The 26760-nt window shown below is 38.7% G+C and overlaps 2 long non-coding RNA genes across 4 annotated transcripts; one reads left to right on the forward strand and one right to left on the reverse strand.

Moving 5' to 3' along the window:
- The first annotated feature begins 18476 nt into the window (after window positions 1-18476).
- LOC306989130 lies at window positions 18477-21961 on the forward strand. Its single transcript, XR_013795586.1, has 2 exons — window positions 18477-18574; window positions 21068-21961. It is a non-coding gene; the product is annotated as an uncharacterized lncRNA (long non-coding RNA).
- Window positions 21962-22113: 152 nt separating this feature from the next.
- LOC306989131 lies at window positions 22114-26760 on the reverse strand. 3 transcript variants are annotated; one of them, XR_013795587.1, is made up of 4 exons: window positions 26679-26760; window positions 24098-24169; window positions 23916-24002; window positions 22114-23783 (listed from the first exon to the last, which is right to left on the reverse strand). It is a non-coding gene; the product is annotated as an uncharacterized lncRNA (long non-coding RNA). The 3 variants fall into 3 exon arrangements; XR_013795588.1 differs by having other exon boundaries at window positions 22114-23396; window positions 23698-24002; XR_013795589.1 differs by having other exon boundaries at window positions 22114-24002.

Raw genomic sequence — 26760 nt, forward strand, 5'->3', positions numbered from 1 at the left:
GATGTGCGTCTCATAATCAGCTCTTGAGAAAAGTTCCACGGTAATTACATAACGCACAGAACAAGGATGCCTGCCAAAGCATCATACATCATCTTGAGCATATCTTTTTATATAGCTAGAAGTTAAACAGTCAATTTTGCTCTTAAAAGCCAACATTAAAATAATTCATGCTATTTTATAATGGCCTCTTTAAATTCATTACAGAGCTATCACTTTGATGTATACGGGCACGTCTTTGCAAATACATTTTCTGTTCAATAAACAAATGCTGATGATTCTGGGAGGTACTTCATACCTAACAATCATAAATTGGACAGAAAGGACATTCTGACCACTAGACTGTCCCAATGGGGTAACTAGGAAGCTTGCCGGATTGATTTTGGTCCAATATGTTTCCATGTTCAAAGGAAATCTTCAGGACAATCATCAATCTTTTTCATCAATACACATTCTATCTTGTTGCCTTTTGACCATCTTGTACAGATAATAAATGATGGTATTGTTAGAAAGAGAAACACTTTCTGGGAAACTGTACTTTTAAACCGATAAGTGGAATAAAGAAAGCATATATTAAACTGATGGACATAACAGATACGTTTTGGACAGGAGTTCTGCTAATACTGAAACACGTATCTCATGTTTGTATCGATGTATCATTTAAAATAAATGATGAAAGTCTGGCAATGTTAAAATGGTTTTGCATGTACCGCTTTTGGTTACTATTCCCATATAAACAATGCCTTAAACCATATTACACTTTATATTCTAAGTTATCAAGCACACTTAAGTAACTCCAGTTTCAGTTATCCCAGTTCAGATTTATAGCAAAGCCTCTGATCCTCCTTACGTCACACACAGAACCTAATGCCCACATTACATAATAAGCAGATAGCCTTTCCCTCTCTTCACCTCCCAAAGTATTCATATATCTATCATTAAAATGGAACATTTAGCTAATGACTTCCAGACCGACATTGCACTCTATGAGCTAACAATGGGAGAATGCTAGACGAATTCTGTTGAATTTCTATTTTATCTCAGCCATTTTACAGAGACCCTGGGGAAATCTTTTTTATTGTTATAATATATATTTTTTCTGTTTCTCTCACATTGTTACCAATTTATTTTTTATGTTCCTTTCCGCTTGGGCAATTTACACAGTTTCCAATCTTGTAAAAGTCAGAAGTTGGTATGTATAATTACAATTTTTTGAGTAATGCAAAGTGAAAGCAGCACCAAATGTAATGGGTTATTTGTGAGATAATAATAGTTCACAAATTCTTCTGAAGAATCAGTTTTTGAACGATTAAACTTAATGTTTTTGTTTCTTCTGAAGAAAGGCATCATCCATCCATTAGTGCACTTCAAACTAATAAGTAATTATTTTTAGTCTCCAGTTTCACAGTCGGATTCCCTTGTTCAAACTGTGTGACAGGCAACATAAATCAGGATTGGGTAATATTTCTTTGTCAGGAAAAGAGAGGTGATGTCATTGGATCAGTCAGTAAGATAAATCGGATTTCTCTTGTGAAGCAGAAAAGTGGCCTGTGGTGGTTCATTTATATTTAGACTTTTTTAAATTCTCCAGATTTGACGCTTAAAAACACTGCCACTGCGATTAAAATATAATTGTGCAATAATTTGCTACAGAGGGATCTGACCAAACCCTTCAAAATGACTTAACTAAAACATTTTCTTTGTTAGTTTTTTTTTTAGTTCCTGCATGAAGCATTTTAAGCACTTTTTTCTTCTTCTTGTGTGCAATGGATCTTGGTGTTTGTGGTTTCCCACATCGTAGGACATTATTTCGTAGCACAATTACAAAATAATTATTTTCTTTTTTTGGCAAATCCGTTTTAGTTTTACCATGTTAATAAGCAACCCAAAATACCCCAAAATAATTATACATTTAGCCGGTCATATGATTTTAGAAAACTTAAGAAAGTTCAACACCAGTCAGAACAAGAGTTATTACATCTTACTGCATTTTAATAGAGGTGGTTTCTCTTGATTTCCATTTGAAAGTAAGGGCAGGGTGTAGACCACACAGTGGGGTCTAAAAGTCATAGACTAAAAGTCATCCTATAGCGTCATAGACTACTTAAGAATTATTAAAAATTATCGGATCTTAACATCATAACTTGAGTGAATATTTCAATAAGAAAATTATAATGAATTTCATAATTTCTTAGTATTTGGTTTGTCTGCTTTGACAATGTTTTGTACAAAAAAAGTCACAATGCACGTATTTGCAATTATCCAAATTTCTCATTCACTTTGTCAGGTTTCTTTGTGTTAAAAATGTTCAATTTTACAGTTTTTCAAAATGTTTAATTCCAGGTTTAAGATTTTGAAACATTTTTATGTGGTCTCAGACTTTTGGATCCCGATGCATAACCGCTGAGATAGCAGAGGAAATGGATGAAACAGTGGGAGAGGCATTCATTTCATTTTTCAAAGGTACTGACTGACAGGGTGCATTGCATCATTCCTTGTTTTACTTATTTGACCACCTTACTGTGTGCATGCATTCCTGGCCTTGCCCTTGGGCTCCTAAAATAGTTGCACAAAAGTGGTTCACTGGTTCAAGGTTCAGTTGGTTTATAACACTTGCCTCTTCCTGGCTGCTTACTCGGCTTGTGTCTCAATTTTGAGGCTTCAGTAATGGGTAACTGTATGTATTGATTTCATTTAAAGATATCTCCCTGCTTGGTAATACAATAGGAATACGGATAAGCCCAAACGTTGGGTTTAAAAAAGTGTGGGTTTGTCCATATTTGACCCAAACAAACATGGGTTGAAACAACCCAGCATTTTTTTTAGAGTGTATGCACTCCCTTCAAATCACATCTGAAAACCTTTGATGAAGTCATGTGTTTTTCTATGCAAGTAATGTAGCCAGACATTTTTTCATGATGATAAGATCAGATTTCTGATGGTAAATGGGGTCACTAAGTCATTCTGTTATCCAGGGGTTTCGTTTGTCAAAGATCGCACAGAGGAATTTGAACCTGAAAACCCTCAGCCAAACGTTTGATCTCTCCAGACACACTTCATTTTACTTGAGATGACTGATTTCATTCAGATGAAATAAAACATAGGTTTTGGCCATGAATTACACAATATTCAATGTTCCTTCCATCTGCCCAGACCTAGACCCAGACCCAAGAATAAACCCATTGAGCAAGACACTGTTTAGAGTTTATTCTGCACTGTGGCCAGGCTGAGGCTTTATTCCTCTTCTCGGACATGAAATACATCCCCATAACTTCCCTCAGAGTGTGTGTTGGGGATCCTTCACAAAACAATAACACAAGTTCACATGAGCATTTGCCCAGGAATTGTTCCCTCCCCTCTGCGGGGACTGTTTGAATTGGGTTAATTGGAACTAACCAAACCCAGATGCTACTTTTTCAAATTGGTAGTGGAACTCACACATGAACCTGACAGAAGACTGTCACGGACCCTTGTCTTCAAGATCCAATACTGGTTTCTCTGTGGAGAATGTGGGCAACCTGGAGAATATAAAGCTGCTCACGTGTACAACTTCCTCCTTTCACATGCATTTCAACTGAACCATTAAAGGGATAGTTCACCCCAAAATTAAAATTCTGTCTTCGTTTACTCACATTGGCGTTTTCATAAGCTCTTTGGTTTGTTCTTCTGGACCCTCTCTGCAAAAACATATTGAGTCAGGCACATAGAAGGCTTCCATGTGTGACTGTGATGAGGAAAAAAAACACACAAATATCCACTTAATCACGGCTGTAGCACATTAACACTCAATTTCTTGAGGTCTTTGAAACCGATAAAAGAGGAAAACAGGTGAGAGGTTGGTTTGCCAGGCTTTAGCAGCTGATTTGTCACACAGAAGAGGATTCCAGAGCTGAGATTCAAGGAATTGAGCTCCATCTCCATATCCAGATGTGAATTCAGCCTCACACAGAGGTAGAGGAACATTCCTGTGGAGAGGCACTGGAGATGGTGACTCACGGCTCTTACAGCCTGACGCACCCAAATGACTATCCGCGATATAGGCACGTTCAGAGAGTGGAAAACGGCAGCGCAGACTAAGCGAGAGAAATCATTTTCAATATGTTCTTGATCCTCCTGTCAGAGGTTATTGGTACAACAGGTCATACATTAAAACTTACGTCAGGTGATTGATCGCATCAAGCCTAAACATATAGGGGTAGATAAATAGACAAGCTTTAATATTCCATTCATATCTTAGCGGCCTGTTGCTCTGCCGTCTACTTTAAGTACATGTCTGCTCAGGCCAAACATGAGATCAGTCTCCATTTCCCATAATCAGCGCCAGCTTCCTGTGGTGATACCTAAGTCTCTCAAGATCAGCGTATTTTGAGTGACAGCTCTCCCTCCAGGACTCCACCACAAATAAAGGAAATCAGAGGCCCTGCTCCACGGTTTGTTCCACAAATGAGCCCCAGTGAAACTCTTTAACACACTTACCCAGCAAGCTGTGAAGGTTTGCATGAACACAATGGTGAGAGACATGTCTAAATCCGTACCAGGATTCTTATAATGGCATATCACACTGTTATGTTTTCTCCTGCAATTCATTCTCTTTCATCCAGACAAAAGGCTCTGTGGCAAAAGGGAGTAGAAAAGCTTCTAGGCTCTGCCGAATTCTGTGGAATGGATTTCAACGTGATAATGTGTTAAATGAGGCTGGAAATGCTACGTTATTGGTAGCTGAAAGCAAAATCAAGTTAGGATTGGTTATGTTGTACATTATTTTTTGATGGAACAATTCCTATAACCCAAACCAGTGTCCAAATTGTAATACAAGCCATCAATGCTGAACTAAGGCCAAAACTTTCCCCAGTATCTCCAATATTTTGCCTCCCCAATACGAAAAGAATGTGGAAAAAATCTGGCAAACACGGGGGAAAAAAGGCATGTAAAAAAATTATTTAAAGGCACTATATGTACGACTTTTGTATTAAAATATCTAAAAACCACTTGCACAGTGTTATATATTTTGTTAAATTGTCCTAAATGTTTCCAAGAATGTGTAAATTCAGAGAAATTCACAATTTCAATAGTCCCGGTCTCTTGTCACTGACGTAATATTTGTGGTATCTCTGGTTTCCGCTTGTACTGCCATAGTAACCATGGCAACAGACTGCACAACGTATAGGGCACGCTGTCGTGACTAAATGTAAATGTAAAAATGACTAAATGTAATATGATAGTGTAGGGGTGGGACGATATGGTACCTCACGATTCAATTCTGTGGCGATATGTGGTCCACGATATGATAATATCACGACTCGCGATATCTACGATATTCAATATATTGGAAGAAATGTAATCAACGATATATCACGATATATGTGACTGAAAAGAAAAAGGATAAGGAAATAAGGACATTTTATGCATTTATTAATGCCAACATTTCCAACATTGTACAAAGAAATATGCATTTGCATAATAACTCACTGCCTTGACGATATCCATATGGGGCTATACCTCATGTGGTAGCAACCATACAGCGTGCGCATACACTGTCACACACACACACACACACTCTCTCTCTCTCTCTCTCTCTCTCGTTTTTTTATGTTGAACGGAATGTCTACTGTTCTCTGCTTTTAAAACAAATCATTTGCACACACATTCTGTAATTTTTCTATCTGAAGCTATTGCACATTGAAAGCTCCGGTCTCTGTGTTTAACGCGAATGCTCACGTGATTGCCGCCGGCTCGGGATACAATTTGTGCAGGACAGTCGTGCCGTGTACCAGCTGCTTTGACACGATTATCAGTTTAACTGACTCGTAATGTGTGCAATATCTCACGACCTCCCGAGTGTCCGAACTCGCACCGTGTACCGTGTACTTGTGTGTTAAAAACGACTTTTACATGGACTTATGTAAAGCTTCAAGAGGTCACCTGCCCATCCAGTCTTGATAAATGATGGTAAAGGAATTTGGCTTGCTTGAAAGAGGGGCTCGGTCCCAAGACTCGGCTGAAGATCTGGCCTAATTAACCCCTCGGACTACGGGATTGGATAGAATGAGGTAACTTTAATCTAATTGTATTCGAATAAAAGAACAAATGAGGTGTTGGAGGGATGCTGGAAAAGCTGGCGTTGCTGCCTCTCAAAGATTGCTATACCCAGCCGGCCATTGTGAGATGTTGTTCCTTGGTTTAATATAGGTTCTAATGTCGAGTGACCAAGATTCAATTTCAGGACGATATCTTAAAATAGCTGACATTGATATTTTGTTGTTTTTAAGTTGAGTTATGGTATTAACTCTTTACCCCGCAATTGACTGAAATGTCCGGCTTTCCGTGTTTTCACTGTTATACGGAAGGGGGCGCTATTACGCATCTTCTGAAAGAGTACAGAATCTCCTGATAAAAACACAGGCGAAGAAGAAGTAGAAACAAGCAAGCAATAGCTAGCATATGTAGGCCTAAGCATACACACTTAAAATAACGAGATAATCAACATTAAACAGTATATAAATCAAAACTTAACGTTACTGAATTAAAAGTCGACCCAGGACAAGGTAGCTGTGAAGCTTTGGGGGTGTTGAATCTGATCGATCTACTCCTTCTGTTTTGATCATCGTTCTGATACCATCCAGATGTAAAGTAAGTCTTTGACAAAAACGTGATTTTCTCAGCTTTTTGCTCAAAATGTTGCTTTTTTTATGAAACCTACCCACATTTAAGTATTGCTAAAAAAAAAGGAATGCATGAAGCTAGAATAAAACAGTTTTTTTTTTGCAGATGGTCCGTTCTTTCTGTTGATATATTGCACATCCAGATAACGTTATTCATAGGCCTACAACAAAATATTTTGGGGCCCATGAAACTTTAGTGAAAATCATCAAAAATGCTGGCGGTGACTGGCAACTTTTTTCAAAAACATTGGCGGAGAAAGAGTCAAGTAACCAAAATTCAATGTCTTCCAAACCAAACCTTTCATGCCAACATCAGCTGACGTCAAACACCAGCATTTTAACCGTAGGTAAGGTAACCAAAACCCAGCGCTTGATAAACAGCATCATGCTAACGTCCACACAACATTCAATTATAGCACCATTATACGTTGATTTTAAATGGTGGAGTTAAGCAACCAAAATGAGTTCACAGCTTGTAAACATCTAAACAGCTTCACATTGGCCTCACACACCAACATTAATCATTACAGGTAATTGTTTACAATTGGCCTGTATAAACACACACTAAAACAAGCACAAATGAATAAAATATCACAACTTATACACCATATGTTCCTGTCGTTAATTTATGTACGTTACCACAGTTTCATTTTAGAACGATTAAATATCAATAAATATTTAAAATGTTTAAAAGGTATTACATTAAAATCTGTTGAATAGAGTGTCAATTTAGCAATTTGGATGCAGCACAAGTAGACACAAACTGACACATAAAGTACATTTAAAAAGTAACAATAATGAATTACAAGATCAAAAAAATACGTCAAATATATATTCAAAAAATATATAAAAAATAACCTAAGCACATCCATTTGGCAAACTTGCCCCCAGTGAACGTTTTCAAAAGACAAAGTCCCAAAAACAAACTCAAACTTTAGACGACAGACACGCGACAGACAAGTCAGTTGCTCCTATTTCCGCTGCTGGTCGCCCCGTGCATAGCGCCCCCTGTATCCAACAGAGGATCCAGAGAGAGAAATCCAACTACAGTAAGTTTACAGTAAGGTACGAAAACCTAAACTGGGATTAATATACAGTAGTATGATTCTCATCATCAAAGTAAGACATTTACTGATAGAAAGTAACTTTTTGTCCTTTTGTCTTTCTTCCTCTGAAGTGGCGCATTGAAAGGGGATTCATGTCACCTTCATCAGTCCTTTATTTAACTCACTGGAAAACAGTGAAAGACCCTCAGACGTGTCATAACAGGATAAATGCGGCTGCAGAGTAAAATATGATGGTTGGATTTCGGTGTACCAATTGGCTTTTTTGTGCTTCCCTTTCTATGATACACATTTTTCTCATGGTATTGCCATGCTTTAAGTGTATGTTTACATTTGTAATCATGTTATAACTAACAATCTCAAAGATGACAGTACTCTGTTCATGTTGTGTGAATGTGTTATAATGGCAAACGTTTGAACAATATACATTTTAAGATTGTTTAAAGGAATGGTAAACCAAACAAAACAATCCTGCTTTTTAAGGACTTTTCAGTGAATTATTTCTTTTGCTTTTATTTATACAGGATGGCACAGAGAGCGGACAAGAAGTGAAGAGGGAGCGAGAGGAAGTGATGGCAACTTTTTCAACTGTTACTGTACATTTTAAATATTAATTGTATTTAATTTAAGGTTTACTGTAATTGAACAAAAACTATAAATATTCCATTTAGATTTGTACTCCTACAGGTTTTTAACATCATCGAAAACACTGCAAGTGAAAGTTTCAGATGTTTTTCATCTGTTTTAGAAAGTATTTTTAGACTTTGTTTTGTTTTGTTTTCCAAAATAAAACTTGTTTTTACAATCTTGAGCATGTTATCTCTTTATTAAATGTGTTTGTAATTAAGCCATTGGTGCCAGTCATTTGACAGTTAACAATATTTTAGTGTAGCCTATGTAGTTTTAGTTAATTCAGTCAGCATTGTCATGACTCGTGCTCCAACTGAAAACTTGGTTGTAACTGAATGTACAATTGTATTCTCCCATGTTGAAAGGTAAGACAGTGAAACAATGTCACGATATCATTCAACCTTGGTCGGCCTTGTTGAAATGCAGGCTGGGACATTTCGAGGCACGGATAGGCAACCAGATACAAATAATTAAAACATCAACTAGCAGAGCATTCATTTAGTTCGTTATTAAATAAAAGACGATCTAGCGCTAACATGTGTTGTTTTTTAAATCAAGTGCTTTGCCTTTGCCGCTGCTGCAGTGTCTTGTTTTCCTGATGCTCGCGCACTTCACACGGACGCGCGCTTCAATCTATCACTTAACGCCATTGTGGAGACTCTATGATAGGCTATACTGGTTGATATATAGGCTACTGTAACCAATGATGAACAGATGAGAAAGAAAAAAAAAACTATACGAGAGCGTAAACATTAACATCTAACATATAGATGTTTATAAACGTTTTAACCACCAGAGTGACCAGGGCTGCGTTTCCCGATAACATCTCTTAGCGCACTACGAAGACTCTTAAGGTATAACTTAACTAAAGGTATACCATTTCTTGGCGTGTTCCCCGAACCATACCTTAGGAAGCTGCTTAAAGGGATAGTTCACTTTGAAATAAAATTTTGGTATGTTTTAGCTTACCTGAAGTGCATCCAAGATGTAGGTGTCTTTGTCTTCGCAGTAGTTTCAATTTTGATATTTTTAGGTCAAACCGTTCTTGTCTGTCAGTCATTTAATGCAGGTCTATAGGTACTGTATCCAAAAGCATGCAGAGATGTCTCTAATAGCATGCAGAGAAAAGTCCAAATTTAAAAAATTCCCCATCGTAAGTACACATTGATGGCCTAAGACACGAAACAAGCGGTTTGTGTGATAAAACGAACAGTATTTATATTGTTTTTATCTCTTTTACACAAGGACATCCAAGTGATCTGTTTACACCGGATTTCTTCCCCGGAAACTAATCTAGCCACCTTCGATTGGACGTTGCATTTTTAAACTCAGCAGAAACGCGTGTGATTAGCTGTACGGCTCAGCCTTTGATTGACCTGAACAATGAAGCGAGTAGCGTGTCAAGATAGAAGGCTTACAAATTGGGAATAAGTGAAAACTCAACACTCCCGGATGAGTTCGCGCGAACTTAGGCCATCAATGTGCACTTAGGCCTACGATGGGGCATTTTTTTATTTGGACTTTTCTCTGCATGCTATTAGAGACATCTCTGCATGCTTTTGGATATATACCTGCATTATATGACTGACAGACAAGAACGGTTTGACCTAAAAATATCAAAATTGAAACTACTGCAGAGACAGACACCTACATCTTGGATGCACTTCAGGTAAGCTAAAACATACCAAAATTTCAAAGTGAACTATCCCTTTAAGATATAGGCCTACCTTATACGTGCGACGTTACCCGGTGTTGTCCGTGTCGATAGTGCTGAATTTGTTGATATCGATGGCTCGAGAATCAATTATTCTCTCGTGCAGGGACTGCTTTACTGCATTATAAGAAAGTGGTGTTCTTTATAAAAGAAGCACTTCAGAAATAGTTGAAATTGAATTTATTAGGACTCATGGGATATTATAAAAAAAACTATAATTTTAAAAATTGTATCATATATTGCTGCCACAATAACCATTTAAAAATGTTACGTGCTTTCTTCTCTTTCCCATTTTTGTTCGCTGAGGTGGAGCTGTGATTAAATATTTTTCTTGTAAATACTTCCAGCATTTTAGTAATAAAAGTGTAGGGTAACACTTTACAATAAGGGTGCACTAATAAGCATTAATTCATGCTTAACTAATGCACAGATAATACTGAATTAATGTATTACTAATGATTATCTAAGCTATTCTTTAATGATTGCCTCATTAGCAACTAATGAAGAGTCTGTCTGGGTAATATATTAGTTCATATATGAATTGTTATTAATTAAATATGTAATTGTGGATTAATTCCATAATCACTTATTTTATTAACTAATAGTGTTCATTAATTTGTTAATTACCACAATAAGCGTAATATGCATTACTACATTATTAATTACAGCATTAGTAGTGTGTCAATTACTACAATTACTAGATGATCAGTTAATAATGATGTGCCTCAATAAGTAAAGTCACAACATAATGATTGTTAGCTAATGATTAATTAATCATTAATGACCATCACTAGAGTTTATAAAAGCTGTTTATTAAACACTGGTTTCCAACAACATTGTAGTAATTGACACACTACTAATGCTGTAATTAATAATGTATTAATGCATATAGTTTACGTGTATTATCTGGAAGTTGAAATAGGCTATAAGGCTTTGGCTCATTGTGGTAATTAACAAATTAATGAACACTATTAGTTAATAAAATAAGTGATTATGGAATTAATCCACAATTACATATTTAATTAACTAACAATTAATATATTAACTAATATATTACACAGACAGACTATTCATTAGTTGCTAATGAGGCTATCATTAATGAATAGCTTAGATAATCATTAGTAATACATTAATTCAGTATTATCTGTGCTGTGCATTAGTTAAGCATGAATTAATGCTTATTAGTGCACCCTTATTGTAAAGTGTTACCGGGCTACATCGTATGGTTCGCGGCAGTGATCAAACGGGATTTAAACAGTAAATCTCTTCTTGTAAACTCAGAGATGTGGATTCAGACAGCAATTAAATTATAGCCTACGACCTGTTTGTCAAAAACAGTATCATTTGGCCAGGGATTGGGTTGGGTGAAAAACACACACACACTGACATTAGGATTCGGACGGCAATAAAATCACAGACTTACCCCTGTAAATGTTTAAAATGCCGTACGAGCCCATGAGAAACAATTAGCGTCCGAATAGGACTTAACTGACAGCTTTCAGTGGCCTTTGAAAGCGCTCCGCGGACGGCGCCGTCTTTTAAAATAAATTCGCTGTAATGTTAGGCCTATCGTTGCCATAGCAAACATCCAACAACAATCATTCCCTATAAATAGTGTTAGACTATAGGCTACTTAAGCACCACCAGCAGCCCATAATGATTCTCTAAATTCACTATAAATATAATCTTAATTTGCACCATTGGTTCAGCCTATTTCTTAAGCGTTGAGTAGGCCTATCATAAACTCGTTGCGTTTGAAATCCGAATTTTATTATTCTCCATTTTTTTTCTCAATCAATAAGCTAGTCCTACATAGCAAAAATAACCCGCAGAAAGAAGCAGCTTTTTTTGTAGATACATCGTTATGTTTCGCTCCTCTGTCTGTGCTTCAGAGAGCATCTCAAGCCGCTAAACTTATGGGATGTTGTCAGTCAGGGAAACTGTTTCTCAAAGATGCGAAACGATTCATTGTTTTATTTGGAATTGGCGATATATAGGCCTAGAGCAAAATAAATGTAGCAAGTCATGTAATATTAGCCTAACGACTTGTTTTTTTTAATTCAACGTCCTGCTGGTGTTCGGGACAGCACTCTTCCTCTTCTGATTTACTAGCCTAAATAGAAAAAAAAAAATAGAAAAAACAACTAGCCTATAGCCTGTGGGAACTTATTTGTGAATTATATTCTGTTTCAGAAATGTGTTTTTATTGTAATATCTATTGATTATTTTGTTTCAAAATATTTTGTGATCTGTTATGCTTAATAAAATGTAGCCTATGCCATCCCCAGCTTCACTTCCCGTTTATGCGCCAGCCGCCAGCTGCAAATTCTAAAAATAAACAATAAATAGCTAGTTTTTGTATCAACAATCATGAATTAAAAATGCTAAGTCAGTCTTTGTTTGTATTGCATGTTCACTTTTAATACAACAAAACAGCCTGGGTCTCCCATCACTCACAAACTCGTGTGGTCGATCGCCACGACATAATGATCGCCACGTCATAATGAACGTTCGGTGAGTATATAATAGTGCAGCGAATTTATTCTTCTTGTAGCGAGTCGGCGATTGTGTGAGTATGCTTTTTACAGGGTTTGGGGATCTGAATTTCAATCTTTTCATAATTTGCAGAAGAATCTGCTTAAACTGTGGAATATTATTGTCTCGATTTGCTGTAGCTACATTTAGATAAATAAATAGGCATGACACAGTGGCGGTTTGAGTGGAAATGAGGGTGAAAAACACACACACTGACATTAGGATTCGGACGGCAATAAAATCACAGACTTACCCCTGTAAATGTTTAAAATGCCGTACGAGCCGTAAATCAATAATGATAAAATCTTTTTATATAGGCCTATATAATTTTGATAATTTATATTTAATTGACAAAACGATAGCAGATCTGATGACACACTGAAGTGATACTGAAAGCTTATTGGCCTTAAGCTTCGTTTAATCAATCAAATTTGCCTCGACAACCGGCCATTATAATAAATTACTATAGGCTACTAGCCTACATTAACATTATGTGCATCTGAGTTATGCACATTAGTAGGGAAATTGATAAAAATAACAATTAACTTTTTTTAGCTTCATTGTTCATTTTAAATACATTTTAAGGAGGCTCTTAGCCTCCCTTGCCTCTTCTGATGGATCGCCACTGGGCATACACTGTATACATTTTTTTTTTTTACTTTTTTTTAGGTAATTAAAGGCCTGGGTACAGTCTACTTTATTTTCCACGTTCCTCTCCATCTTGCTCACAGTTGTGTCTGCACAGCTATTAGTTGGTGGACCAGTTTGACGCCGCACAATCTCTTATTTATAGTCTGCAGATGTCAAAGAGTCGTGTCAACATTATTCTGTCTAAACAATCACCCTGTGTATGCGTTCACTGTTCACTTTTTATGATTTATCACAACTTTTCATCTTTTGTCAAATCAACTTCGATAACTAATGTGTGAAGATAACAAACTATTTTGAGTTTCTGTTTATTAAACCATTCTTCTTCATTGCATTAACTCAAAATTTTAATTACAACGAACTCAAACTTTTAAGGCAACAAGGTAACTTGCTTTTTTAAATTAAAACAACTTTTTTTTATACAGTGTTGTTGTGCACTCACCGTTAGTGCGAACACAAAAATTAGGCTGCACACGGATGTCCGTGGAACTTAAGATGACAAAAATTGCAGAATGCGGACGACATAAGTATATACGTTGGGCTTAAGACAACAAGCTTTCAGGTTCTTGTACTGTATGTTTACTCATAAATTACATGTTTTACTCATGTTTTACATCATCTCTTCCCTTTCTCTTTCTTTCATAGTGTTTTATGTTCAAGTATTGTTCACTTCTAGTTAATTTTCCACATCATATCCAACATCAATATGACCTTGTCAAGCATGCCCACCATTTTTGAGAGTGCAGAGCAGTCCTCATCTGAATTCTCGGATGAGCTCACTACGGCCCTTGCTGCGGGACGGTGGTGGGCGATTATGGAAGTTTCAGACCCCATATCTGAGGATCCTGAGTATGGGGACCTCATCTCAGGCCAGTGGGGGGAAACAGCGGAGGCAGCAGAAACATCATGCCCCACATCCCCGGTCTTCAGTAATGCATCTGAGAAGGCTCATTCCCAGCACTCGGGCTTCTCAGATACAACACGGAGGACTACACCACATTGGAGGCAGAAGACGACGCAGGATGCACGCTTTTCTTCCAGATCCACACAGGGAGCACCTGTGCCCACCAGATCCACACAGGCTGGGGCACCTGTGCACGCCAGATCCACACAGGCTGGAGCACCTGTGCCCACCAGATCCACACAGGCTGGGGCACCTGTGCTGGCCAGATCCACAGAGGGAGTACCTGTGCCGGCCAGATCCACAGAGGGAGCACCTGTGCTGGCCAGATCCACACAGGGAGCACATGTGCCCACCAGATCCACACAGGCTGGGGCACCTGTGCTGGCCAGATCCACAGAGGGAGTACCTGTGCCGGCCAGATCCACACAGGCTGGGGCACCTGTGCTGGCCAGATCCACAGAGGGAGTACCTGTGCCGGCCAGATCCACAGAGGGAGTACCTGTGCTGGCCAGATCCACACAGGGAGCACCTGTGCCCACCAGATCCACACAGGCTGGGGCACCTGTGCTGGCCAGATCCACAGAGGGAGTACCTGTGCTCACCAGATCCACACAGTGGAGGCAGAAGACGACGCAGGATGCACGCTTTTCTTCCAGGTCCACACAGGGACTACCTGTGCCTGCCAGATCCACACAGGCTGGAGCACCTGTGCCCTCCAGATCCACACAGGCTGGAGCACCTGTGCCCGCTAGATCCACACAGGGAGCACCTGTGCTCACCAGATCCACACAGTGGAGGCAGAAGACGACGCAGGATGCACGCTTTTCTTCCAGGTCCACACAGGGACTACCTGTGCCTGCCAGATCCACACAGGCTGGAGCACCTGTGCCCTCCAGATCCACACAGGCTGGAGCACCTGTGCCCACTAGATCCACACAGGCTGGAGCACCTGTGCCCACCAGATCCACACAGGGAGCACCTGTGCCCGCTAGATCCACACAGGCTGGAGCACCTGTGCCCACTAGATCCACACAGGCTGGAGCACCTGTGCCCACCAGATCCACACAGGGAGCACCTGTGCCCGCTAGATCCACACAGGCTGGAGCACCTGTGCCCACCAGATCCACACAGGCTGGAGCACCTGTGCCCACTAGATCCACACAGGCTGGAGCACCTGTGCCCACCAGATCCACACAGGCTGGAGCACCTGTGCCCACTAGATCCACACAGGCTGGAGCACCTGTGCACGCCAGATCCACAGAGGGACCACCTGTTTCCACCAGATCCACACAGGGAGCACCTGTGCCCACCAGATCCACACAGGCTGGAGCACCTGTGCCCGCTAGATCCACACAGGGAGCACCTGTGCCCACCAGTTTTGAGAAGGGGGACCTCACCTCATCCCTGGTTTTCAGTAATGCATCTAAGACCACAGGGCAGTGGAGAAAGCGGAGGCCTGGGAAATATGAGGAGGGAGAACTGAAGACCATGAAGCCTTGGAGGCAGCAGACACCGAAAGCACATGTGCCTGACGGGTCCACACAGGGAGAATGTATGCTCGTCAGGTCCCAGCAGAACTCTCCCAGTGCTAAAAAAGAAGACCTCCCCTCATCCCTGGTCTTCAGTGACGCATCGGAGAAAGCTCAGCACTCAAGTTTTTCTGATGCAACAATGGCTACGGACCAGAGGAGAAAGTGGAGGCAGCAAAAGCCACAGATAGCATCTGTACCTGCTGCATCCCCAAAGGAAGCACCTGAGCCCAAAAGAGGAAGACTCAGGATCCCTGAGCATTTGACCAGACACCTGAAAAAGGCCTCTTTGGAAACGCCCATGCCCATCCAGTCTCTACTGAGGGAACCAGTGGCTGGCTCGAAGGTGGTCGCATGTTCCTCTCATGGAGCACCCATGCAGGACAAGATTGAAGCTAGGCCAAAACTAAAGATGCCTGAGCCAGCAAGACAGGAGCTGCAGCAGCAGAAGACTCAAGCTTTTCTGCAGGGACCACCCGTGCCTGACAACATCTCAAAGAGGCAAAAACGAAAGATCCCTGATTCTGAGATAGTGCCTGTGTGTTATGCACAGGGAGCACCTGTCATTGGCAAGATCTCAGAGAGGACAGATCCTAAAAACCCTGAGCTGCTGAGGCAACATGTGCAAAATGCACCAGTGCTTGTGTCTTCCGCAAACCTCAGGATCCCTACGCAGCAGAGGAAGAAGTTGAGGGAACACTGGGGGCAACAGCAGAGGCAGAAGAATATCCAAAATGGAGTGTCTGCGCCTGCCAAGACCACACAGAAAACACTTTCTCCACCGCGTTCCCCACAGCAACCACCCAGGTCTCCCGAGGGAGCTCCCATGTCCAGATGGAGTAAGAGGGTGTGGAGCACAGAAGCTTCTGTAAGTCCCTTTATTCAAACAAGTAAACATTGCCTTTAACTATGCTGCTATGTGTTCTAGGTCCTCAATTTAAAAATCCTTTTACATTTCAAAATGATAAAAAAAGATACACCTTTAGATTTAGTCTGTATAAGAAGCACCCATTAATTGCATGATTATATCTGTTCTCTCAACAGGACAACGCAGGTCTGAGTCAGGCACCTCCAGAACTGAGGCGCTACAACCATCCAGCCCCTCAGATAACCACTTCACAACCGAACCGGAGAACTCAGAACAGACTTCAGCCCAGGTCCCAGCTGACCCGGAAAAGAGCTTTGGTTAGAAGATTTAGAAACTAAATACTTTAATCATTTAATCTGGGATGATCATACGAATTATATCCTTTTCAATTCAGACCCCTCATAACGAAATGGTAGAAGCAATTTTTCTTTAGATTTTCTTATAGAATCTCAGTAATTCTGGTCAGCGCTACATGATTATGTCTGTTCCTTCAACAGGACAGTGCAGGAGAGGACAGGTCACCCCCACAAAAAAAGCAGCGGATGGCAATCAATGTCAACAACCAACAGTCGGATCCAGACAGCTTAGACCAAATGGACTATTTATGTTGCATATTTGCAAAATTTTGTGTAATTTCCTATATTTAATATTTATATTGTAATTGTACATGCCTTATATGAATGCATGTATAATAAAATAGAATATTTACAAACTGTATTTATTTATTTGTCAATGACAACACACATTAATTAGCACTGGTGTTATAAACAGATCATTTTCATCTGCTGTCACTGAGCTGATTAAATTCACACACTAAGCCAAATAATAGCATTGTAACAACATATATAATTCATATTTACCACAAATTATGGCTAAAGACAATGGCTATGTAATACAACTCACTATTTCAGTATTCATTATCTTGCAACAATAGCCAGCATCCCAAACATCATCAGATAAAGGTTTGTTTTATATATTTTTTTTTATGACAGATTTAAGTCCAAATACTTTTACGTCACATAACTAAACTTACGATGTGTTTAAATAGCCTACCTCAGTTTTCACTGTCCACACTACTACGCAAAAATGCTGTTTTGGAGAGCGTTTTCAAAAAGCTTTGTTTTCATAAATAAAAACGCTGTCTCAGTGTGGACGGAAGTCCAAAACGGAGAGAAAAAAATGCGTTTTCAAACAAAACATTTATTTGTTTGGACATGGCCTGAGCTTACTCACGTAAAAACTGTTACCATCAATGAATATAAATACACAATGTGTAATACAGTTGTAATAAAAATTATCCAACCCCCATTGCAAATCAGGTTTGTCAGTCTTTCGCCAAATCGATGCGTATGGCCGTCTAACGGAAGCTAGTCGATAAAGTTTTTATCGCGAAAGCATCACTTCAGAAGGCCTTTATTAACCCATTGGATGGATGCACTTTGATGGACTTTCAAAAAAATATACCCATTCACTCCTATTATAAAGCTTGGAAGAGCTAGGACATTTTTAATATAACTCCGATTGTATTCTTCTGAAAGAAGAATGTCATACACACATAGGATGGTTTCAGGGTGAGTAAATCATGGGCTAATTTACATTTTTGGGTGAACAATCCATTTAAAATGTGGAAACAAATTAGTAAAACGGCCTTAGTATGTTGTGGGAAAAAAATCAGTTTTATGAATGAATGAATGGCTTGCTCTAACTGTTGCTCTGGTCTTCGTCAACAACACGCGCTTGCACTCCCTGCTGGTGAGGTTGATTAACAGCAGATGGAGAGTATGCTCGGTAATCTACTGCTTTTCCTGGCGTTGGGTCGTCTCTTCACAGGCGTCGAGTCGTCTCTTCACAGGTGTTGGGGCATCTGAAGTCTCCATGAGAGGCTGGATACATAACTGGAGCTGACGAACTCTATTTGACAGGTGTCCCGAGATAACAACAAAAAAGGCAGATGGGAAATAATTAGCGTAGCTGCTGTTCATAATATGAATGCATTTGATCTGATTTAACTGTAGTATAAAAGGTATGGAAGTAAAATAATGACAAATGTTTTTGAAATAAAAAAGCCTGTTGAATTGCACTACTTGAAAAAAATATGCATTGCATTAACCATGCTTGCATTTTAATGCATTGTATTTTTAGGCCTCGCATTTTTATGGGCTGAAATTCAACATGGTTGTATATTTAAGCTGTGAATATTACAATTCAAAACATTTCAAACACATTTTCATTCATAAAAATTCAATAATCCATTTTCACCTTTCATATTTCCCATTCCCGTGATTTTGCTTATAAATTCCGATTCAGCCATTAGCCTAACGTTACCTTCGTGATCACGCAGAGGTCTGCCGTGGCGGTCTGTCAGTATTCGCTTAGAAGCTAGCTCACTTCTTCTGATGAAAGTGTCCACCACCCCAGGACCACAACGTGAAACATGATCATGTTAAGACTATATAATTTTAAGATTAAGCCATACATATTATCAAAACAGATTAAAAACGAATTCCACTGATACAAATGAAGGTTTTCAAATAAACTATTTTTTATTAAACAATGACAGACAACAAAAATGTGTGCTTGTTAGTGATGGGCGAATCGATACGAAGTATCGATATATCGATACTGACGTCGAGTATCGAAAGTATCGATACTTATATAAAAATATCGATACTACAGAGTTTTTTTTTATCCGTTGTTTTGTTTATTTGACAAGAAATTTAATGCGTACAATATGCATTGAATTGGATGAATAACCTATGTTTGTGAATAATTGTGTAGTAGAACTATTTTCCTGCTCATCTGAACACACGCAAATGCTGCAAGTCAGAACCAATCAATCACTGAGCGCGTTCATACACTGCCGGCATTCAAACAGGGCTGCGTTTCCCAAAAGTATCATAAGAAACCATTGATGCTTTTGAGAAACGTACAGAACAATGCTTAACAGAAGACAGAAAAACATGTTTTAAATTTAATGTTAAAAGTTCATACTAATGTTCTATTTTGTAACTAATTTTAATATATAACATACACTGTCAGAATAAAAAAAGTTGCATTTTATAGGTGCAACAGCCTGTCACTGGCAGTCCCTTGTGAAAATGAATAGAATAGATTAAATTAATAGATTTCCATGGTTACCACTACAAGTAAATATTTTAACCATGTGTAAAAAAATATATATATATATTCTAATAAGTTCCAATTAAGGCATATTGAATGTTAAAATGCCTTTCAAATATAATGTTAAGTATGCATCATTACTCATTTTACTCTTAGTAATTCAATAATTTAAGAAATTTTTATATTTAAAAATTCAGTTTAGAGGTATCGTATCGGTATCGGTATCGGCGATACTGGCCTTGAAAGTATCGGAATCGTATCGAAAACAAAATAAGTGGTATCGCCCATCACTAGTGCTTGTGTTAATGTGTGTGTGAACAAGAAAACCAAAAACCAGGGACAGATGAAACAGACAGGACTGATGATGGCCATAACAATCCTAGAGGTCCAGCATTGTTCTCACAAGCCGCTTCACTCAAGACAACAAATTAAAAGTTAGTAGGCTATATCCCAAAAATTAAATTAAATAAAAGTTGCTATAAAGATTCATTACCGAACTAATTAGATGCTACCTTCACAGCTGGCGAAGTCGCGCTAGCAAGCAGCCAGGCAATGCTAGAAAATCGGTTGATACAACCAAGATAAAATATAAATAATTACGCTGTGCATGTACAAATGAAGACCAGTATAAGCATCGCAAAGGGCCTCTAAAACAATATAGACAGTTGACAATTCAAAAGAGGTTGATATTTCATCAAATTACCTCTGGAACAACTCGATGCGCTGCAATGTAAGTGAATGGGGTTCAACGCCCAAATGACAGTGTTTGGAACTAATCCGATCTCCACATCCCGGAAGTAGGCGGTTAAAAGCGCCGCCATTTTTTACAACGGAGGTCTATGGGAGTGTCGCAACTCTTTCTCTCTATGGCTCTGGCTCTGGCTTGCTCTAACTGTTGCTCTGGTCTTCGTCAACAACACGCGCTTGCACTCCCTGCTGGTGAGGTTGATTAACAGCAGATGGAGATTATGCTCGGTAATCTACTGCTTTTCCTGCAGTTCCTGGAGGTCACTGTTGAATTTACTGTCGAATTTGAACCACTGAATTTGTGGAAGCGAATTTGTAAAGCGAAATAAAGTGGACCGAAAATTGACCGTTGAATATTATAGGTTGTATTTTTTAACAGTTTGAATATTTTGGAAGGGAAATATGAAAGGTGAAAATGGATTATTGAATTTTTATGAATGAAAATGTGTTTGAAATGTTTTGAATTGTAATATTCACAGCTTAAATATACAACCATGTTGAATTTCAGCCCATAAAAATGCGAGGCCTAAAAATACAATGCATTAAAATGCAAGCATGGTTAATGCAATGCATATTTTTTTCAAGTAGTGCAATTCAACAGGCTTTTTTATTTCAAAAACATTTGTCATTATTTTACTTCCATAAAAAGGTATGAGATGCATCATGTGAATGCTTGGCTAAAGAGATGCGTCTTTAATCTAGTTTTAAACTGGGAGAGCGAGTCTGAGCCTCGGACAATATCAGGAAGGCTATTCCAGAGTTTAGGAGCTAGATGTGAAAACGCCCTCCCTCCTTTAGTGGACTTATCCTAGGTACGACCAGAAGCCTCGAATTTAGCGATCTTAAAGAGCGCGATGGATTATATGGCGATAGAAGATCCCTTAAATACACAGGAGCTAAACCATTTAGGGCTTTATAGGTCAGTAACAATACTTTGTAATTGATACGGAACTTAATAGGTAACCAGTGTAGAGATGATAAAATTGGTGTTATATGATCATATTTTCTTGACCTAGTAAGAACTCTAGCAGCTGCATTTTGGACTAACTGTAGCTTGTTTACGGAGGATGCAGGACAACCAGCTAATAAAGCATTACAGTAATCTAGTCTCGAGGTCATGAATGCATGAACTAACTTTTCTGCATCAGAAACTGATAGCATATTACGTAGCTTAGCAATGTTTCTAAGGTGGAAAAAGGCTGTTCTTGTGACATTTGAAATATGTCACAATATTAAAATCTCCTTTAATGTTGTCCATTTATGTCCGCGATTGTGCTCCTCAAAAACAGCTCTGTTCACAGCGACCTGTTTCGGTGCCTGTCTCTTTAAATGATAATGAGCAACTGCTCACCCCGCCCCTCTCTTCCATGGGGCATGTCAACACAAAACACTTAAAGTGCTGCCTTGGCAACCTGGCTTGGTGGACACAGTGGACAGTATGCAACTGACTGAGGGCTGAAATATACTAATACGGGACAGTCGGTCAGCGGTCGTGGGATTAGTGAGAGTGTTTAGGCTTTTTGAGGATAAAAAAAAAAGTGAATGGATTTTTTTTCTTTATTTTATGGTGGTTGTGTCCACACTGCAAAGACACATTTAAATGCAAGTTTACACCATGTAAAAGTGAATTTTGCATCCGAATGACCTCTTTGTAACCGCAAAATCTTAATCTTATTAATCTTAATACAATACTTACCTGAAGTAAGGTGACGGTATACCGAGAAGATAGCCTAATGATTTTTGGCAAAAAAAGAAAAATAGATAATTTTGACCCATACTGTTGGCTATTGCCACAAATATACCCGTGCGACTCGTGACTGGTTTTGTGATCCAGAGTCACGTTGTGTTCTTCACCGGCCGCTGTTTGCGCCACTTTACCCCTATTTACTCGAACAGCGCCCCCCGCAAACAGAATGGTAGATATTGGGTAGTGACAGTGACATTGACAACGGGTAAATTAATCATTTTGTGTTGTAATAAAATATCGATATTGGGCGTTAGTGTATCGATTATTTATTGCGACAGAGAGCACAACAATATATTGCAATATCGATTTTTTTCCCCACCCCTATGATAGTGTAGACTAAGTGAAACAGCGGTGCATTACCTTACAATTTTAATTTGTCAAATAAACTGACCTGTATGAGTATAATTCAGCACTTGCGGGTAGTCCGGTAGAATGAAATGTCCTCATTCCTTTATATCCGCAGGACTCGCCTGTGGTGCTGATATCTGTCTCTCATTAGCAATCGCGCCTTGCTTCATACCATTAAAAAACATGAATGCATTCACTCATCCATAAACATTATTTCCCCATAAACATTATTAGATCCAACGGCGTGACGACAAGTTCCATGATTCCGTGCTCATTCACTGCGTCATCAATCTACGTCTTTGTTATTGTTTTGAAGAGGTTAGCGACCCCTAGCGGTGAAAAAATACATATTGTGTCTTTAATATTAGTAAATAAAGTAAGAAAAATAATTAGAATATATATATAAATAATAAGATTTTTTCATACGATTATGCTCAAATATATCAATTAATATGAATGAAGATAAATGATGTATCAGTGATCCAATGCCCTTTTTAATTTATAAACATTCAACTTCAATAATGCTTTTGGGAAACGTGTCATATACTTATATGCAACCAATGCAGTGATTTGGGCAACCTGCCTATCCAATAATTGAACACTCAAGGGCCAGTGTAGAACTTTGTGAGCGTCACACATTCCAATTCATCAGAAATTCGCAGAGCATGTGGGCCTAGTTGTGCCTTACTGAGATGATGCAGCTCAGGGGATGCGTCTGTGAGGGTTTTCTCTCTTCTCCTGGATGTTGTGTCTAGACCGTCTCCTTTGCATTCCTAATTCGAACATGGCTGGGACCTGCTGTTCTGTCTTGTGGACTGTTTAATAGCCTTCATAAAACCATCAACACTCTTGCAAGTATGCTAGTCTAAACCATCGAAGCCAGCTGAAAAAGAATTTGTTTTTTATTTCTGTCTCATACTTGGCTGTCTTTGAAAATCATAAAAAAAGCACCTAAATTTATGAAGTGATTAATATAAAAACATTCTGCCAAACTTTTCAAATTGTTCAGCAATCTAGAGTTCTTTTGGGTATTGTTAGCTTGCACAAACAGTTACAAACAGATTTACAAGCCTAGAAATACTCTAAGCTCATATATTCACAAATAATCAGGGCCCTGCAGGTCACGGCCTTATGAAAGGTCCAAATAAAATCAGACATTGCAAATACTTGATGCCATCTACTACCTGCATGAAGAGTTCAGTCTTTGGGTCAAGCTGTTCCGGTTAAAACTGGCTCAAGGAGCACATCATAAATCTAGGATGGTGAGAAACTTCTTTTATGAGAGGTAGACAGAGAGTTTGTACATAAGAGCGGGAAGCCAAGTCTCACTCTACAATTCCAGTTATAAAATCTCAGACATTCGCAGGTATGAGGCATGAAATATGAAAAATGTACGACCTACCGGCTTTTCCTTTTATCTCTTATGCTGTAAATGTCCAAGGGGAGAATCCTGGAAGAAGCATGGGGTGTTTAGCGGAATTGTGTCCACCTGTCAAACAAAAAAAAACATCTCTTCTTGAAATGTAAGAATTACACAGGAGAAAGTGTTGCATGTCTGTCTGGACAAGATACATTGGGATTTACCGTTAGGTCATTGTCTGTTTGTTCTCAATCTCTTTTCATTCAATAATCAAGATGTCTGTTCAGAAGGAAAACCTGGCAAACAAAAATTGTATTGGCAAACAGCTTTATCATGATGTTTCAGTTTGATCTGCTTTGACTTTTTAATTATCTCTTGATTTACCCTGGCGTTAGTTCCACATCTTTTCAACATCATCTTGACTGGTCTATCAGTTTTGTTTCTCTAGTAATCAAACACTAAATCAAGGGCTGTGACCTCAACATTTTTCCTCGCAAAAAAACGCTACATCATTCATCTATTATAAATCATATTTATTATAAATAATAAAATAATAATACAATTCCAATCGCTTATATAAGTGAATTTAGGCATCACATTTTAATGTACAGTATGAAAATGGATGTTTTCTTAAAATGTAACAGTGCTATTATTTTAGAAGTGTTTTTAAATGTCAACTTCAGTTGAGCATTAGACCGACAACCTCAAAAATAATCAAAATGTAAAAAAATGGAAATAAACATTATATTTGAAAGCTCAAGACGAAAAAAGTAAGGGATTTAGTGCAAAGTAATCAATGGTCCATAAAGGCAGCCCTGCCACTGACATCTGTTTGGATTCTAGGAAGAGTTTATGCTGGATAAACATTTATTTGGCTTGGCTTGCTTTTAAATTGAGCTTCCACCCCAAAGGGGACGTCAGCCGTGTCGGCACGTTCACCACTGTCCCTTTATGATTAGAACGTCTCATGCTCTCAGGGGCGAAATCAACAATGTTTGCTGCATGGTATTTCAGCGTTTAAAAAAACCCTGCATCTTATTCACAAAATTCCCTCTTTACTGTCATGATGCCCTGGTTTTCAGGAATGTGCCCTCAGATCAAAAATAGCTTAATTCATTCAAAAATTGATGTAAGTTTAGTGTGGTTAGAGTAGGAAGATTCAAGTCTGTAATCATGCTTAAGTACAGAATACTCTACAGCAGGACACAAGGATGGATTTTTCCCAGCTGTCTGACAGGCGGACAGGTTTAAGAGGCAAGATGGAGATGCACGCATGCTACTTTGCCCCAGATCCAGTGACTCAGGAAAAGCCCTGGAGAGAACTCCCAAGGCTGTGGTGAGGTCCACCAGTAGAATATGATTACTTTAACATGCTGGGAGTCCCAACCCCCTCTTGAAAAGCACTTTGTCCAGTACAGGAGAGGAAACAAGACAGCAAAACCCTGTCAGGCATTGGTGACTCAGGAGAAACTAACAACTTTTTCTTCTGCCTTGCTCAATGTTTTTTTTTTTATGTTTTCTAAGGCTCTACTTTACTAACTCAACTAGTTAAATGTGAACTATGCAGGTTTTTTTTAACTTAACTGAAAAGCTTCGGAGTCATTGGAATGGTTATATTACTTTTTTAGGGTTGAATGGTGGTCGTCTTGCACCCCCCCCATCGCCTGTGAGCAGAAAAAACACCCTTGCAAATTTGGGCCGCCGCGTCAGTAAGTATCGTGTGATATATCAGGTCTCGCGATGTAACTAATTGATTTACGGCAAAACAAAATCTGCTAAAATTATGTCATTATTGCGCTCCCTCACGCTGTTCGAACGCGAATGAAGAAGACGTTGTAAAGAATGTCCCATCTGCTTTGATGTCGTTGATCTACTAGCCTCTGGTATCTGAGAGTCGCCAACGTGTTGTCAAATATCTATTCCGAAGCTGTAGGGGGAGCTCTATAGAGAAACCTGCGAGCAAAAAGCGAGAATACAGCAAATAAATTCCCGAAACTGCATAGCCCTGCTTTAAATACCTGATTCATATGAAGCGTCACCCATCTTTTACTGTTTATTTTAGAGTAATCATTCATGATGTAATTTTTCTCTTTTCACAAAAAAAATTTCATTTTGTGAATATGGTAGGGGTGTAACGGTTGGTTCGGTGCGTACCTCGGAAGTCACGGTTCGGTACAGCAGGGGGGAGTAAACTAAACACAAAATTGCTTCTTTTTTCTATTAATTAAACTTTTAAATAAACTATAAGGGCTACAGCATTTGCTAGTATATGCGTTTAAATAAATGTCAAATAAATGTATACATCTATTTAAAAAATATATACGGGGAGCTCTTAATATTACTAAAGGTTACAATTAACAACAGAGCCTAAGTTATTCAATTCAACTTGCTATTTATTTTTACATATAATAATCAACACATGTCCTGTAAATGGCACATCAGACAGGTTTTGCATTAACTTCTATCTAATTAAAAACTTAATTTTCTACTCCAATTATTTTTTTTAATATAATAATTTACACAGTGGCTGTCATAATTTGTTTTCATTAAAAATTTATTTAAACATACATTAAATAATCAAGACATTACTAACATGTAAAGTATCATGAATACAGGCTAATATAGTAGTGTATACGAAATGCTTCTCTCTAGAGTTTATTTATCGTATGCGAACTAACATGCTGTCGACACTAAATGCCAGTGGTAATGCATAGGTAAATGTAATGTTACGCAAAATATGATTTACTGTTTTATTGATATCTTTCCGCAGTATGGTTGAAACACTGTTGAGAGATGTAAACATACCGACCGATCGTATCTTCCTCTAGTCTTCTCCTGCGCTTTTTACTGGTAGCAAACAGCATTACATTACCGCGCGCTCCACCTT

Source organism: Phoxinus phoxinus (genome assembly GCF_949152265.1).
Source record: "Phoxinus phoxinus genome assembly, chromosome: 21".
Taxonomy (NCBI): Eukaryota; Metazoa; Chordata; class Actinopteri; order Cypriniformes; family Leuciscidae; genus Phoxinus; species Phoxinus phoxinus.